The following is a 13858-nucleotide window of genomic DNA, read 5'->3' as shown; positions in this document are numbered from 1 at the left end:
GAAAATAAAAGCTCCTTTAGGGCAAGAACTGTACCACTTCTGTTCAATACCCTCAACACTTAGATCAGAGCCTTGCCTTTGAAAGCACTTAATAAATGGTGAAAGATTACTCTCTGGTCAGTAGCAATTTTTTGTCATTCTCTTCTTCATAACATCTCTGGGCTATATACCCTTCTCTCCACTAACATGAGAATCACTCTATTTTAAATCCCCATCTCCATTGAAATGGATTATTGCAATATCTCCTAATTGGTCTTCCTGACTCCATTCTCTCACTATTGCAATCCATACTCCATAGAGTTGCAAAGGGATTTTCCTAAAATGCGAAGTCTGACAATGTTATCTCCATTCTCAATAAACTCCAGGGGTTCCTCTCCAGCCCATTACTCTAGGATAAAATATAAACTCTTCTAGTTGGCAATGAAAGCTCTTCATAACCCCCCCATTACTATTTTTTAAAGTTTTCTTACATATTAATCTCCTACATGCATGCTATGGTCCGTACATGTTAGCTTCCTTGTTTGTTCTCAAAGATCATATCCCAATTTCAATCTCTGTACTTTTGCACTGGCTACACCTTGTGCCTAGCATGCTCCCTCTTGTTATCTCTATGTCTTACTATCCCTCATTGCCTTCAAGATGCAGGTCAACCATCACCTCCTGGAGAAAGCCTTTTTGAGTTCTCTGCAGTCTAGCATCTTCCCCTCTGAGGCTACCTTGCCTCTTCTTTGTGTATATTTGGCACTTGCCTATTTATGTAAATACCATTCTCATCTTTGGAATATAAACTCTTGGAGACAGAAAATGGTTCCTTTTTTTCTCTTTCTTTTTCATCCCGAGTGTCTGGCACAGAGTTAGCACTTAAGAAATGCTCACTGTTGGACTGATAATAATCTATCTGTAGGACATTGGACAGATGTCATCACTTTTCTAAGCCTTAGTTATTTTATCAATTAATCAAATGTACCAGAAAATAGAAATTAGCATGTATGCTCCATACAAGATTATTGGGAGATTGAAAGGAGATAATAAATCAAATACAAAAAATGAAGCAATCACTCTTTATGATTTTACATTCTTCTTCTCCTCTTCCTCCTCCTCCTCCTACTCTTTCTTCTCCTATTCCTGCTCTTCCTCCTCCCTCTCTATTTTCTTCAGCATTGCTATAACTGACTTGCTCCCCTACCCCAAATTTCACACAAAAAGAAAAAAAAATCCTTTTAACTAATCAGCACAGTCAAACGGAATGAAACTGTCTATATGTAATGTCCAAAAATATAACTCACTATGCACCCCAGGTCCATTACTTCCTTGTCAGAAGGTAGGCACCATGTTGTATAAAGTTTTGGTTTTCCTAAAGGAATATATATTCTGCTAGATCCTCTGAAACTGCCATGTACTTAGATCCTATCACCTGACTAATAAGAATAATTTACGGTCATGTGACCCTTTGCAGTTTTCAGAGTTCTCCCATTGCACTGATGAGGAACAATGAGGTGCAAAAGGAAGTGATTTGTCCAGAGTCCTGAAGCAAGTAAGTGTCAGAGATGTGGTTCAGATTCAGTCTAAAACTTAGCCAGGTACCTCCTTCCTCCTTTGACTAAAAATCAGCTGTTGGAGAAATTTTACTTTTCATTGTTGCTATCTAACATTATTTTGTCATGCCATTACATCAGCTAACTGTTTGCAAGGGATACATGCAAATACAGTCAGTAGAAACTGGACCTTTCAGTTCCCTGCCATCGACAATGTATATTAGATTTATTACTTGGTAGATAGTCTTTGCTTCTTTATGTAAAAACTATCATAAACTATTTATTTCTTCCCCCAGAGAACATTCTGAATCAAATCAAAATGCCAGTGGGCAAAACTGCCTGCTTTACAGTAATGCCTTCTAAATTAATCTAACCAGCAACCATATAGAAAACTACAATTTCTGGGGCAGCCAGGTGGCTCAGCTAGTAAGAGCACTGTGTTGGGATGACCTGGGGATCAAATCTGGGCTCAGATACTTAGTTAGCACCACACCCAGAAATAACTGGCCTTGTAACCTTGAGCAAGTTACTTAACCCCGATTGCTTTAAAAAAAAAACAAACTACAATTTCTTAATCTCAAGGGGGAAAAGCCAACTTTTAATTCACCTAAATATTTTTTTTTCTGTTAAGTTGAAAAGTCAACATATTTCTCCCCTTCAAATACATACCAAAGATAGTCTTGTAGAGGCAAGGTTGAAAGGAGGCATTATGTGGCCCTTTCCTCATTTTTGGTCACCTTCCAAAGGAACATAGTGTAATGTCATGCCAAGGAAAGGCAACTTTCCAAGGTTCAAAATACCAGCATAGGTGCTCTCCATTTTATTCAGTGACCAACCAAGAACAGAGAAGATCAAAACATGACATCATTCAAAATACCGCATTTACTAAGTGTGATTAAATAATCTCCAAGTACTACCCCACCCCAGGACCTTCCAATCATTCAATCAATTACAAAGTCCACTGTTCTAAATACTACTCCACCCCTAGGCTGTACCTTCATTTAGTCCATCACAAAGCCCCTCTTCTCAAATGGAGATTAGTTTCCAATCTAAGTAAAGCACATTCATTTGTTCAACCATAGAACACAAAAAGGTCAAAAGTTCCCCACCCCTGGATCACAATTGAATCTACCCCAGAGTTACATCAAGTTTAAGCACAGCACTTAATACCCAAATGGAGGTCTTTTCTTCATCTTGACATGAGGCAAGTTCTCAGCAATCTTAGTTCCTGGAGAGACAAGGCTTAGCAAGGCCACAAGATACATTGCCAGTCTCTTCATTGATGCATCCTCTGTCTGCAGAACAGTCCTAGAACCCCTGAAAACATTAGCAAAACCCTCTCCCAGGATTTCTGTAAACATACAACAAGAAAATCCTTCTTCAGGGCTTCTGAACCAACAGAGAGGTTCCCAGACCCCTGCAACAACAGCACTGTCCTTCACCAGTGGACAGTATTCACTCTCTGTCTGCAGGACAGTCTCAGGAGCTCTTAGCCAACAGCCAGGTTCCAGGACTTCTTCAATAGGACTGTCTTTCACCAGTGGACAAATCTGGCAAAACAACATCAAAACAGACAGACAAAGTACCAGCAAAACAGCCATGTCTCCTCAGTCCTTGGCAGCTCTGGGGGCAGGTCTCAAAAGTCCAGGGCAATTCAAAGTAGCCCTCAGCAATCCTCTCAGTCTCTCTCTGCCTCCACGAGGGTGCTGCTTCCAAAAAGTTCTTCTGCCTCTCTCTTGTCTCTCCAAATCTATGTCACCAGATCCTCCCAGTTCGTTTCTCTCTTTTCAAGTCAACAAGTCCATCCCACAGGTGGGATTAACAAGCTCTGGGTTTTAACACAATCAAACCAAAAACCAAGCCAATACAGGGTGATCCTTATATTCCATTACTATCACACATAGTCCCTGTTCTTTAAAAAAAGGTAGTAGACTGAACCTTTAATTTTGAGGCAGGAAGACCTGTGTTCAAACTCACTCACCTATCCATGCGTCAGTTTCTTCATATGTAAAATAAGGGAATTGGGCTCAGCCTCTATATTTTTGAAGTCTCCTTACCCCTCTTTCCACCTAGGATAAAATCTCCTTATTCTCAGTCTGTCTTGAATCCCTTTTCCTCTCATATCCTGCAAATCACTGGAATCCACATATGGCCACTTAGATGAATATTGCCTTTGCAATTATTTTTTACCATTCTGTCTGTATGAGTCATGTGTCACCTACAATAACATAATTTTGAAAGTTAGGTACTGTTCCTTTTGCTTATTTCACATGAATGAATGAGGCATCTATTAAGAGCTTACTATGAGCAAAGCACTGTGCCAAGTGGTGGGCATATAACTACAATAGCAAGACAATCACTGCTTTCAAGAGGTCGCATTCTAATGGGACATATATGGAGCATGCATATGACTCACATGATATCAATTAAATATAATGTCGTATAAAGAGTAAAAATCCAAAGAAAAGTCTAATTTCTAGATTTGGTTATGAAACTAATTTACTGTGGCTTAGGGTAAGTTCTTAATGTCTCTAGGCTTCATTTGACTTATCTGTCAATTGAAGGGGTTGCAATGGAAATACTCTAGGCACCCTTTGCCTGTTAGTATTCCATGTTCTTTGTTCTAAGATACCTAGCACCTCTGGATATTCCATGTCCTGTGTGCTGATATCCCTGCCAAATCTAATAATTTACATTCTATATTCTAAGGTCTCTTCCAATTTTGCTCTAATAATCTTTAAAATATTTCATTCCCAGTATCCAAGGTGATTTTTTTTAATATTTTATAGTATACCTACAAAGTAACTATTGCCTGACTGGTTGGCAGTCCTATTTCTAATCCATATCACAAACATAGAATTGTTTTTATTCTTTTAAGTCCTGGATGGCAAAGTAATCATTCAGGTTATAAAGTTCTTCTCAAATTAATACCTATTAAAATATATTTTGGTTTTCATCATATAAATTGTATTTTGGTACTGTATGCACAAACATTTCTGCCATACTAGCTGGACAACTCTGGGCAATTTACTTATCCATTAAAGTCTTCTAGACAATTTATAAGTCTGTAAGTTACAAAGCAGGTACAGATCTGCATTGACAAAGGGACTGTCCTTACTAGAAGTACCCTATATTAATGTAATCATAAATTCATTGGGGTTTTTAAGGCATCTCCACAAAAAGGCATATACTGGAAAGTGAGACTTAAGGCTTATGACATGCACTATTAATGATGATCACAACCCTCATTGATTATACTATCACCCATTAACCCTTCTGGGTCACAGAACAATCAACTGCAAGGTTATGATGCACTTGAGTTCATTAATGGAAATCTGAGAAAAGACATCAAGCCCTAATAGCTACCATTTGCCTAAGATAACATTGCATATGGCATACCCTGCTGAGATTCCCTTTGCAAACCTTCGCAAAAGGAGTAGTGTGTGCTCAAAGCTGTATGGCTGTCCGCTAATGATCTCAAGTTCAATAGCATCACTTTTAGTTACATGCAGAGATATTACTCTGCATGGTTTGAATGGCCAACTTTGCATTGAATTATTTTTAAAAATCAGACTAAGAAAGCAATTATAGCCAAAAAGAATCTAGAATGATAAGAACTGTATAAGTAATGATATTGATGCAACATTTCCCATACATTCTCTCATTTGAGCCTCACAACAGCTCTGTAAGGTATATATGATCATTATTCTCATTTTTAAGATGGAGAAGCTAAGGTTCAAAGAGGGTAAGTGATTTTCCCATGTTTGCTTAGTATTCCCAGCATCTACCATAGTCCTTAACTCAGAGTAGCCATTTAAAAAATACTTGACTAATGTATTAAAAGTCAGAGTGTAAGAAGTAGAATCCATTTAAGTCCGACCAACTTCAAACCTAAGACTCTTTCCATTATATTACCTCTCAAGATAAGAACTATTTTAATTTATATTTATTGTGCAATCAGGACCTCTTGCTCTGATAACCAATCAATAATGCCCTGGGAAAGAACAATGTCTATTGACACCCTTGTTGTTAGTCATCATTCCTCTCCCTCTGAAGTCTAGAACATCCCTTCCTCATCAGTACTTCTCTGTATATGTTGTGTCCTTTGTAACCTATATTCTTTGAGGGCAAGAACTGTCTAACCTTGCTCAGCACATAGCAAACAAGTTTTATTCATTCATCTGGTCTTTCATTCATTTTTTTTCCCTCCAACAACCTAGTTGTTGAAAGGAAGCACAAACATCTTACAGAGTTTTTGTGAGAACAAATGAGAAAACATTTTTTAAAGTGCTTCACAGTGTTTGATACATATACAGTAGGTTCTTTTAAAATGTTTGTTACTTTCTTATTTTACAGTTATGGAAACTGAGTTTCAGAACAGATATATAGGTCAAACAGCCAGTAAGTATTAAGAATGGCAATAGGAAACTGATGTTTCAGTTGGTTTCTTGTTTTGTTTTTACTATACAATACTGCCTAAAACAAACACAAATTCTAATTTAGTTGATATATATCATCTGAGAATTGAAATGGCAACCTGCTAATGCCTGTGTTAACATATTCTGCTTTGTATGATGTGTGGTGCGCATGCTTGTGCACACACACACACATCTTATCTCTCCCCAACAGGTTTGAGCTATGTAAGTATTATTTCATTTTTGTATCCCCCCACAGTGTCTTGATATATCATATTTATACTGGCATTTTTAATTTTCAAAAGGAAGACTGTTTAATGAAGCCCCCAGCTGGGGATTTTTTTTTTTTTGGTAACTTTGCTATACCTTCTAAGTAAATATCCCTTTAGAATAATGAATTGATATTATTATATATGATTGATTAATAGTGGGAGCAGTATATGTGGGGGACTTGTGAGCAATAGTAGTAGAAGTTACAATCCCTCAGGGTTGCCCTTAGAACCCTGAAAGGAGGAGTAGTCATCTGATTTCTGTAGACCCAACCTGACAGTGCGGGTGCAAGTGAAGGAAGGAGCCCAGAGGAGTTAATACAAATTGAAATGGACTAAGATATTTTTCAATAATTCCTTTATAGCAAATATTTGACTCTTCCCACAATGTCTTGCTCCCCAATTGTATAAGCACTAATTTCTACTTTTCTTAGTGGAAGCTATGGTTCCCTAATTTAAACTCTGACTCTCTTTCTTCTGTAATAGTTCAATGTTCCTTATTTCAAACTGGATTCTTCTGGAAAAGACAATTCAGATATAGGTAGCTTCCTTTGCCATATTGCATTACCCACCCCAGCCCCATGTTTTCCTAGCTGCTTGTATTCATTTCTGGATTCCCACTCAGCTTGTTTTCAGAAATCTCTTTGGATTGCCAGTTCTCCTTATCAATTGCAAAGCCTTGCTTTCTCTGCTTATCTAAAATACCTCTCAGCTGCTTTTTCATGTCCTTGGTGCTTCGTGGAAATCATCTAAATCAGGATTTTTCCACAAAAAGTTTTCTAAGCAATCTATGCAGTAAACTGCATGCTCAAGATTTGTTAACTCATGCTAAAGTCTGGCCTGGTGAGTCAGGGAATTGGTAACTGCCGCATAGTGTATAAAGGAAGCATTAGGTGTCTCCTGACTCATTAATCTCATTATTTTTCATTCTTGGGTCTTGGAAGGCATGATTATTTTAAAGGAGTCTCCCTTTAAGACACAAATTCTCTGGAGAAATTTCTGATTTTAAGTCTTCACCAGGAATGATCATAAGACTTGAACCTTAAAGAGGACTTAGGTAATAGCTACCTTATATTTATCCTTCATATATGTATATATGTACATGTTGTCAACCTCAATAGTTTCTTAGTCAAAGGTGGATATTATTTGTTTTCTAATTATTATTTGTATTCCAGTAACTATCATAGTCCCTGAAAAAAAGTATACACTTAATAACTGCTTGGTGATATTCTGACTATAGAACTAAGACTTTGAAACTGCCCAGATATGGGGAAACTAGAGAATGGGGACCGAGAATGAAGAGTCAGTGGTGACCCTGAATGCCTGAAAAGTACCCTAAATAGAAATAAGGAAATTAGGAAAAGGAATGAGTAGGGGAAGGGGATTAATGAATTTCATTTTGAATGAATTGATTCTATGGTAACTATGGAGCATTCCATTTGTAAGATTCAATAAGAAAGTGGTGATGGGAGACCAAAGCTCAGGAGAAAAACCAAGACTAGATATTTAAATCTGGGAGCCATGTGAATAGATATGGTGCTTGAATTCTTGGGAACTGATGACATTATAGAGTAAAGATGTAAGAAAGAAAAAAAGAAAGAATCCAGGAGACTTCAATAGATAAATAAATGTTGGAATTAATTGGAAGGGAAATATGTTTCAAAAGAAATTACTTTCCAATTGAATTTTCTGAAAATGGAAATGGGGAGAAGAGTGAGAGTTGTATATATTATGGACATTAGGTATATTCAAATGGAGACTCTAGAACCACAGATTTTTATGGAGGTCAAACTCTGAGGTTTAATGATTCTACATTCTAATCTCTCTAATGGTAGCCTACCTTGAATATTTGTTCCTTCCTTCCTTCCTTCCTTCCTTCCTTCCTTCCTTCCTTCCTTCCTTCCTTCCTTTCTTTCTTTCTTTTTCTTTCTTTCTTTCTTTCTTTCTTTCTTTCTTTCTTTCTTTCTTTCTTTCTTTCTTTCTTTCTTTCTTTCTTTCTTTCTTTCTTTCTTTCTTTCTTTCTTTCTTTCTTTCTTTCTCTTTTTTGCTTTTTGGAGGGGGAAGGCAGGGCAATTGGGGTTAAATCACTTGCCCAAGGTCCCACAGCTAGTAATTAAGTGTCTGAGGCTGGATTTGAACTCAGGTCCTCCTGACTCCAGGGCCATTTGGTGCTCTATTCATTGCACCAACTAGCCTCCCCTATCTTGCATATTTATGGCAAATGAATGTTTTTTTTCTTGGCCATTGAATCTAATGTTGCAATATGGACATCTGTACTCAGTCTCACAAAGCAAGTTTCATAATTTTCCAGACCCAAATTGTAAGGCAGAAATTCCTTCTTAAGAAAATAATTGGATACAATGCATATTTCTAACTGGAATAAATAGGCTTTCCAGGACTCTACCTTGTTGGCACAGGATTGAGAATCTTTTAACTGTAGCAGAAATAGTATCTAAATGACCTTATCACTTTTTCCTTTCCTCCTTTAGGTGTGTGTGTGTGTGTGTGTGTGTGTGTGTGTGTGTGTGTGTGTAGTTGGGGTGGGGCAGAGGGAATCAGTCCAAAGGTTAACACCCCTTTGATTTTGTTCATATCTTCATTTCTCTCCTCCTCTCCATTGCCAGCCTAATGACTGACAAATTTGATACTTCCCTCACCACCCAGAAATATCTTTGCACCATTGTCTTCAATTGCTTTTATATCCAAGACCATCTGCACTTTTCTAATTGAGTAAAAGGTTTTGAAATACAGTGTGAAAGAGGGATGGGATACAGAATAGCTGTCCTGTGCAGTATTACACATTAATTTTCAAGCTGCTCTCTCTTGCAGCATTTATTTTGCTAGTAAAATGAAGAAGTGGTGATGCCTTCAGGGCTCAACTTTGCTTTTTCTTAATCATAAGTAATTAGAGAAAGTGCCACATGTTGTTTTTGATAGGGTTTAAATTCAGAAAAGCTTTGAAAGGATTTATACAACCAGATTAGAGATATCCAAAGGCAAATTAGTATCTTCAAAAGCTCAAATGGGTTGATTTGTTACTTCAATGCCTTCTGCAACACCTGGCTGTGCATAAAACTGAAATCTCAGCCTGAGAAGGCTGGGGAGGGGAGGGAGAGGGAGTCTAACTAGGAAACATAAGGAAGTCATGGAATCCATATATACATCTTTAATGCTGCCTGCTTCTCCTACCAATGGATAAGTTGGCATTACTGGGGGATTTGAGGGTTCTTGGGAAACCATACTACTTGACCAAAATCTTCAATAATAATAACTTTTTTGCAAATGCGTACTGTTCTAGAAACTGGGACATAAAAAGACAAATGGGCAAATGATATTCCCAGTAATCTCAGTGTCCTCCATCCCGTGAATAACTTATGGGATGAGTTGGATGAGTCACACAGAATATGCTGTGGATGCACAGTTACAGGGAACCACCCTTATATCAATGAGATCACAGATCAGATCAATTGAAGCATTTGAGTATGAAAACAATCCCTGTCCTCCAAAATCTTGACTGGAGAGATCAGCACAAAGAACAGACAAATATAAAATATGTATAGTTAATACAAAGTAATTCTGTAGTGCTAAGGGAGTAGAAAAGAAACAACTTGGGGAAATCAGGGTGACTTCCTGTAGGAGGTGGCACATAAGCTGAGTTTTGAAGGGCACAAGAAATCTAAAGCATAGAAAATATCACTCTCCTCCCAAATACCCAGCTCACAACCTCGGTGCCATATCCAATCCATCATTAAATTTTTAAATGCATTTCTAGCTGTACAATGTCTTTCCTATATCCCTTCAGTACTATCATGCAGCTATAACCCTAGCTCAGGTCCTTATCACCTCTTTCCTGGACTACTGCAATAATCTAATGAGTCTCTTTGACTCAACTGTCTCCCATCTTCTCTCAAGGGTCATGATTATTTCCAAAGTATAGATATAATCTTGCCATCTCTCACTGTTTAGAAAGTGGGACATAATAACTTCAGACACATACCAGCTATGTGACCCTGGTCCAGTTATTTAACCTCTGTGGGCCTCAGTTTCCTCAACTCTAAAATTAGCAAAATAACAGTGCTTAGCCTCAAAGGGCTCTTGTGAGAATCTAAGATAACAGTTATGAAGCACTTGGCACAGTACCTGGCATGTAGGAGATGTGATATGAAAACTTATTCCAGCCCTTTCCCTTTCTCAATGAGGTCCACTGACTCCCTAATATTGCCAGGATGAAATATAAGCATGTGTGTATATATGTATACATATATGTATGAACAGGTATGTGAATACATATAAGCACATGTATGTATGTATGTATGTATGTATGTATTCTGGTCCTTTCTTGCCTTTCCATTCTTTTACCATTGAGTCCTCTCCATGTACTCAACACTGCTTCTTCCCAGGTCTACTTGCAATGACTTAAACAGAGCACTCCATTTCCTATCTTAGTGCATTTTCACTGACTGACCACCATTCCTGTAATTCTCAGCCTTCACATCCCTATCCGTTTTTTTTTCGCCAAGCTTATTTCAACACTCAACTTCAAACCAATTTTTTAGGTGACTTTTTTTGCCTCCATACCCTCATCTGCTAATGCCTTCCCCTTTAAAATTTCCTTCCATATCCTCTGTATATAGTTATTTACATGTCTCTCCCATCAGAATGCAAACTCCTTAACAGAATTTTATTATTGATGATCATGACCTTATTGTTGTTAAATATTATCATTGTTATTTTGTTTTTCTTTGTCTCCTTAGTTATTGGCAAGATGACTGACACACAGTAAGCACATAATAGTCAGTCAATAAACATTAAGCATCTACTATGTGCCATCTACAGTGTTAAGTGTTGTGTATTGACTAGTCAATTAAGGTTTTAGTATATTCTAGACCTGGGGGACCTGTGTAAAGACATGGAGGTGAGAGATGGAATATTGGGTAAGAGAAATAGCAAAAAGTACATTTTTTCCTGGGACAGAGTATATGAAATAGAGTAAAATGAAATAAGACTGGAAAAATAGGCCAGAGCCAGAATGGGGATGATTTTACATGCCAACCAACTTTATACTTAACCCTAGAAGCATTTATCACTGAAACTTCTTGGATATTGACATGTCTGGGTCTACTTTAAGAACCAGCCTGCAGATTCCCCTAAAAGACCACCATTATAAATAAAAGTAAAACCTTGGACTTGAGAGATCATGAAATCATGGAATTGCAAAATCACAGAATCATGAATTCAGAAGTAGAAGGGACCTCTGGCCATTGAGTCTAACTTGGTGGTTCTACAGTTAAAAAACTGAGTGTTGGGGCAGTTAGGTGGCATGGTAGCATCGACCCTGGAATCAGGAGGACCTGAGTTCAAATCAGGCCTCCAACACTTGACACTTACTAGATGTGTGACCTTAAGAGAGTCACTTAACCCCAATTGCCCTGCCTTCCCCCCCCCCAAAAAAAGACCAAAACAAAAAACAGAGTGTTGAAGTGGCTTGCTCAGAGCCACATAGTTGGAAGCTGTCTGATGAGAGAAATGAACCTAGACCCTACTGGATTCCATGGCACCATAATATGTTCACCACCAGTGTTACTTGAAATTAGGCTTGGAACTCTTGACAAATTCCTTCATCTCACTGAGCCAATTGCTTCATTTATAAGGTGCTTTAGGCTCCAGGAACCTTTGACGTACAGGGTAAGGAGAGCCTTGTAAACCCTAAAGGCTAAGAAATGTATGCTCTAATTATTTGTTTTCAAGACATTCTCCAAAAGCCTCCTATTAATATTCAAAAATCATTTGAAGTAGAATTCCCAATGGGAACATCAGCTAATGTCTTGTGGAATTAGCTTCTCAGTTTCTTTAGTGTGGCATAATGGAAATAGCTATGTACTTAGTCAAAATACTAAATTCAGAACCTAACTGCCACTTGCTACTTGTGTGACGTGTGGCACATCACCCTTATCTTCAAAATTAAGAGCAATTGCTGGCACATTGGATAGAGACTTGGAACTGGGGTCAAGAACACCTGAGTTCAAATCTGCCCTCAGCTACTTATTAGCTTATAATGCTGGGAAAGTAATTTAACCTCTGTCTGCCTCAGTTTCCTCAACTGTAAAATAAAGATGATAATAACATCGACCTCACAGCTTCATTGTGAGGATCAAATGAGATAATATTTGTAAAATGCTTAGTATGGTACCTAGCACATAGTGGGTGCTGTATAACTTTTATTCCCTTTCTCCCTCCCCCATTAAGGGGTTGACTAGATGCCCTCCTTTGCAGCTCTGGATCTATGATCTTTTAAATATTCTTATATAACAGCTTTAATGTACATAATGTTTTAAATTTGGCAGATTACTTATTTCATAACAACTCTCCAGAGTCAACAGCAAAGTATCACACCATTTGTATTACACAAATTAGGTCCTAAACTGAGGTATAATGACTTAATCAAAGTCACATAGAAAGTAGGCAATGAAACTGGGATTTGAACAAAGTTCCTCTGAGTCAAATCTCCTTGATTTCTCTAAGGCCTTTGACACCATCAATCCTCCTCTTCTCCTATATATTCTTCTTTATAGGCTTATAGACGTTGCTGTCTTCTGCTTCTATTTCTACCTATCTGTCCATTCTAATCCTGGTTATACCTACTAAATATGGGTTCTTATGAGATCTGTCCTCAGCTCTCTCCTCTTCTCCTTCTACAATATCTTGCTTGGTAATCCCATCAATTCTCATACATTCAATTATCATCTCTATGAAGATGATTTTCTTCTCTATTAATCTAACCCCACCTCCTCTCCTGACCTCCATTCTTATATCACCAACTGTCTACCCGGTATCTCAAACTGGATTTCCTATAGAAATCTCAAACTCAATATATCCAAAATAGAACTTATTACATTTCCCTAAAAATACCCCCTTTTGCCCTAAACGGAACTGCCGCACTTTCACAGAGTCACAATTTCTGTGTTATCCTTGACTCACATGCACGCAGCCCGTATATCCAATCTGTGGCCAAGTACTGTTGTTTCAACCTTCAGAGCATCTTTTTATGTATCCATTTCTCTCCACTTACACTTCTATGGCTCTGATCTGACTGTCATCACTTCATATCTGGACTATTGTGAAATGATTATTTTAGTTTTTCTCTCTGCCTCTAATTTTAAATATGAGCATGTCACCCTCCCCCATTCAAGAAATGCCAAAGACTCCTTATTATGTTTAAGATGATACAAATCCATGTTTGGCTCTTAAAGTTCCTTTGAACCTAGCCCCTTCCCACCCTTCCATTCTCCTTATACTTCACTGCCCTCTATATCATCTCCTGCAACCCTAACCTTTTTTCTGATCCCTATTCACAACACTCAGTCTCAAGATTTTGTACCTTTAACTGGAAGTCCCATGTACCTGGAATGTTCTCCCTGCTTACCTAGACCTCCAGACTTCTCAGGTTTCCTTCAGGACTCACTTCAAGTGTCTTGAGGCCTGCATGAGTCATTTCCTAGTCTTCTCCAAGGCTAATTCATTCAATAAATAAAAAATGTATTAAATACTTACTGTGTGCCAGGTACTTTCCTTAGTGGTGGTATGCATACAAAGACAAAAATCACAAAAGAAAGATTCCCTATCCTGAAAGAAGTAATAT

This window comes from Petaurus breviceps, unplaced genomic scaffold (genome assembly GCF_028583685.1).
Source record: "Petaurus breviceps papuanus isolate PSGF00001 unplaced genomic scaffold, PetGlider_PUasm1.0 188, whole genome shotgun sequence".
Taxonomy (NCBI): Eukaryota; Metazoa; Chordata; class Mammalia; order Diprotodontia; family Petauridae; genus Petaurus; species Petaurus breviceps.
This window is presented reverse-complemented; position numbering follows the sequence as displayed.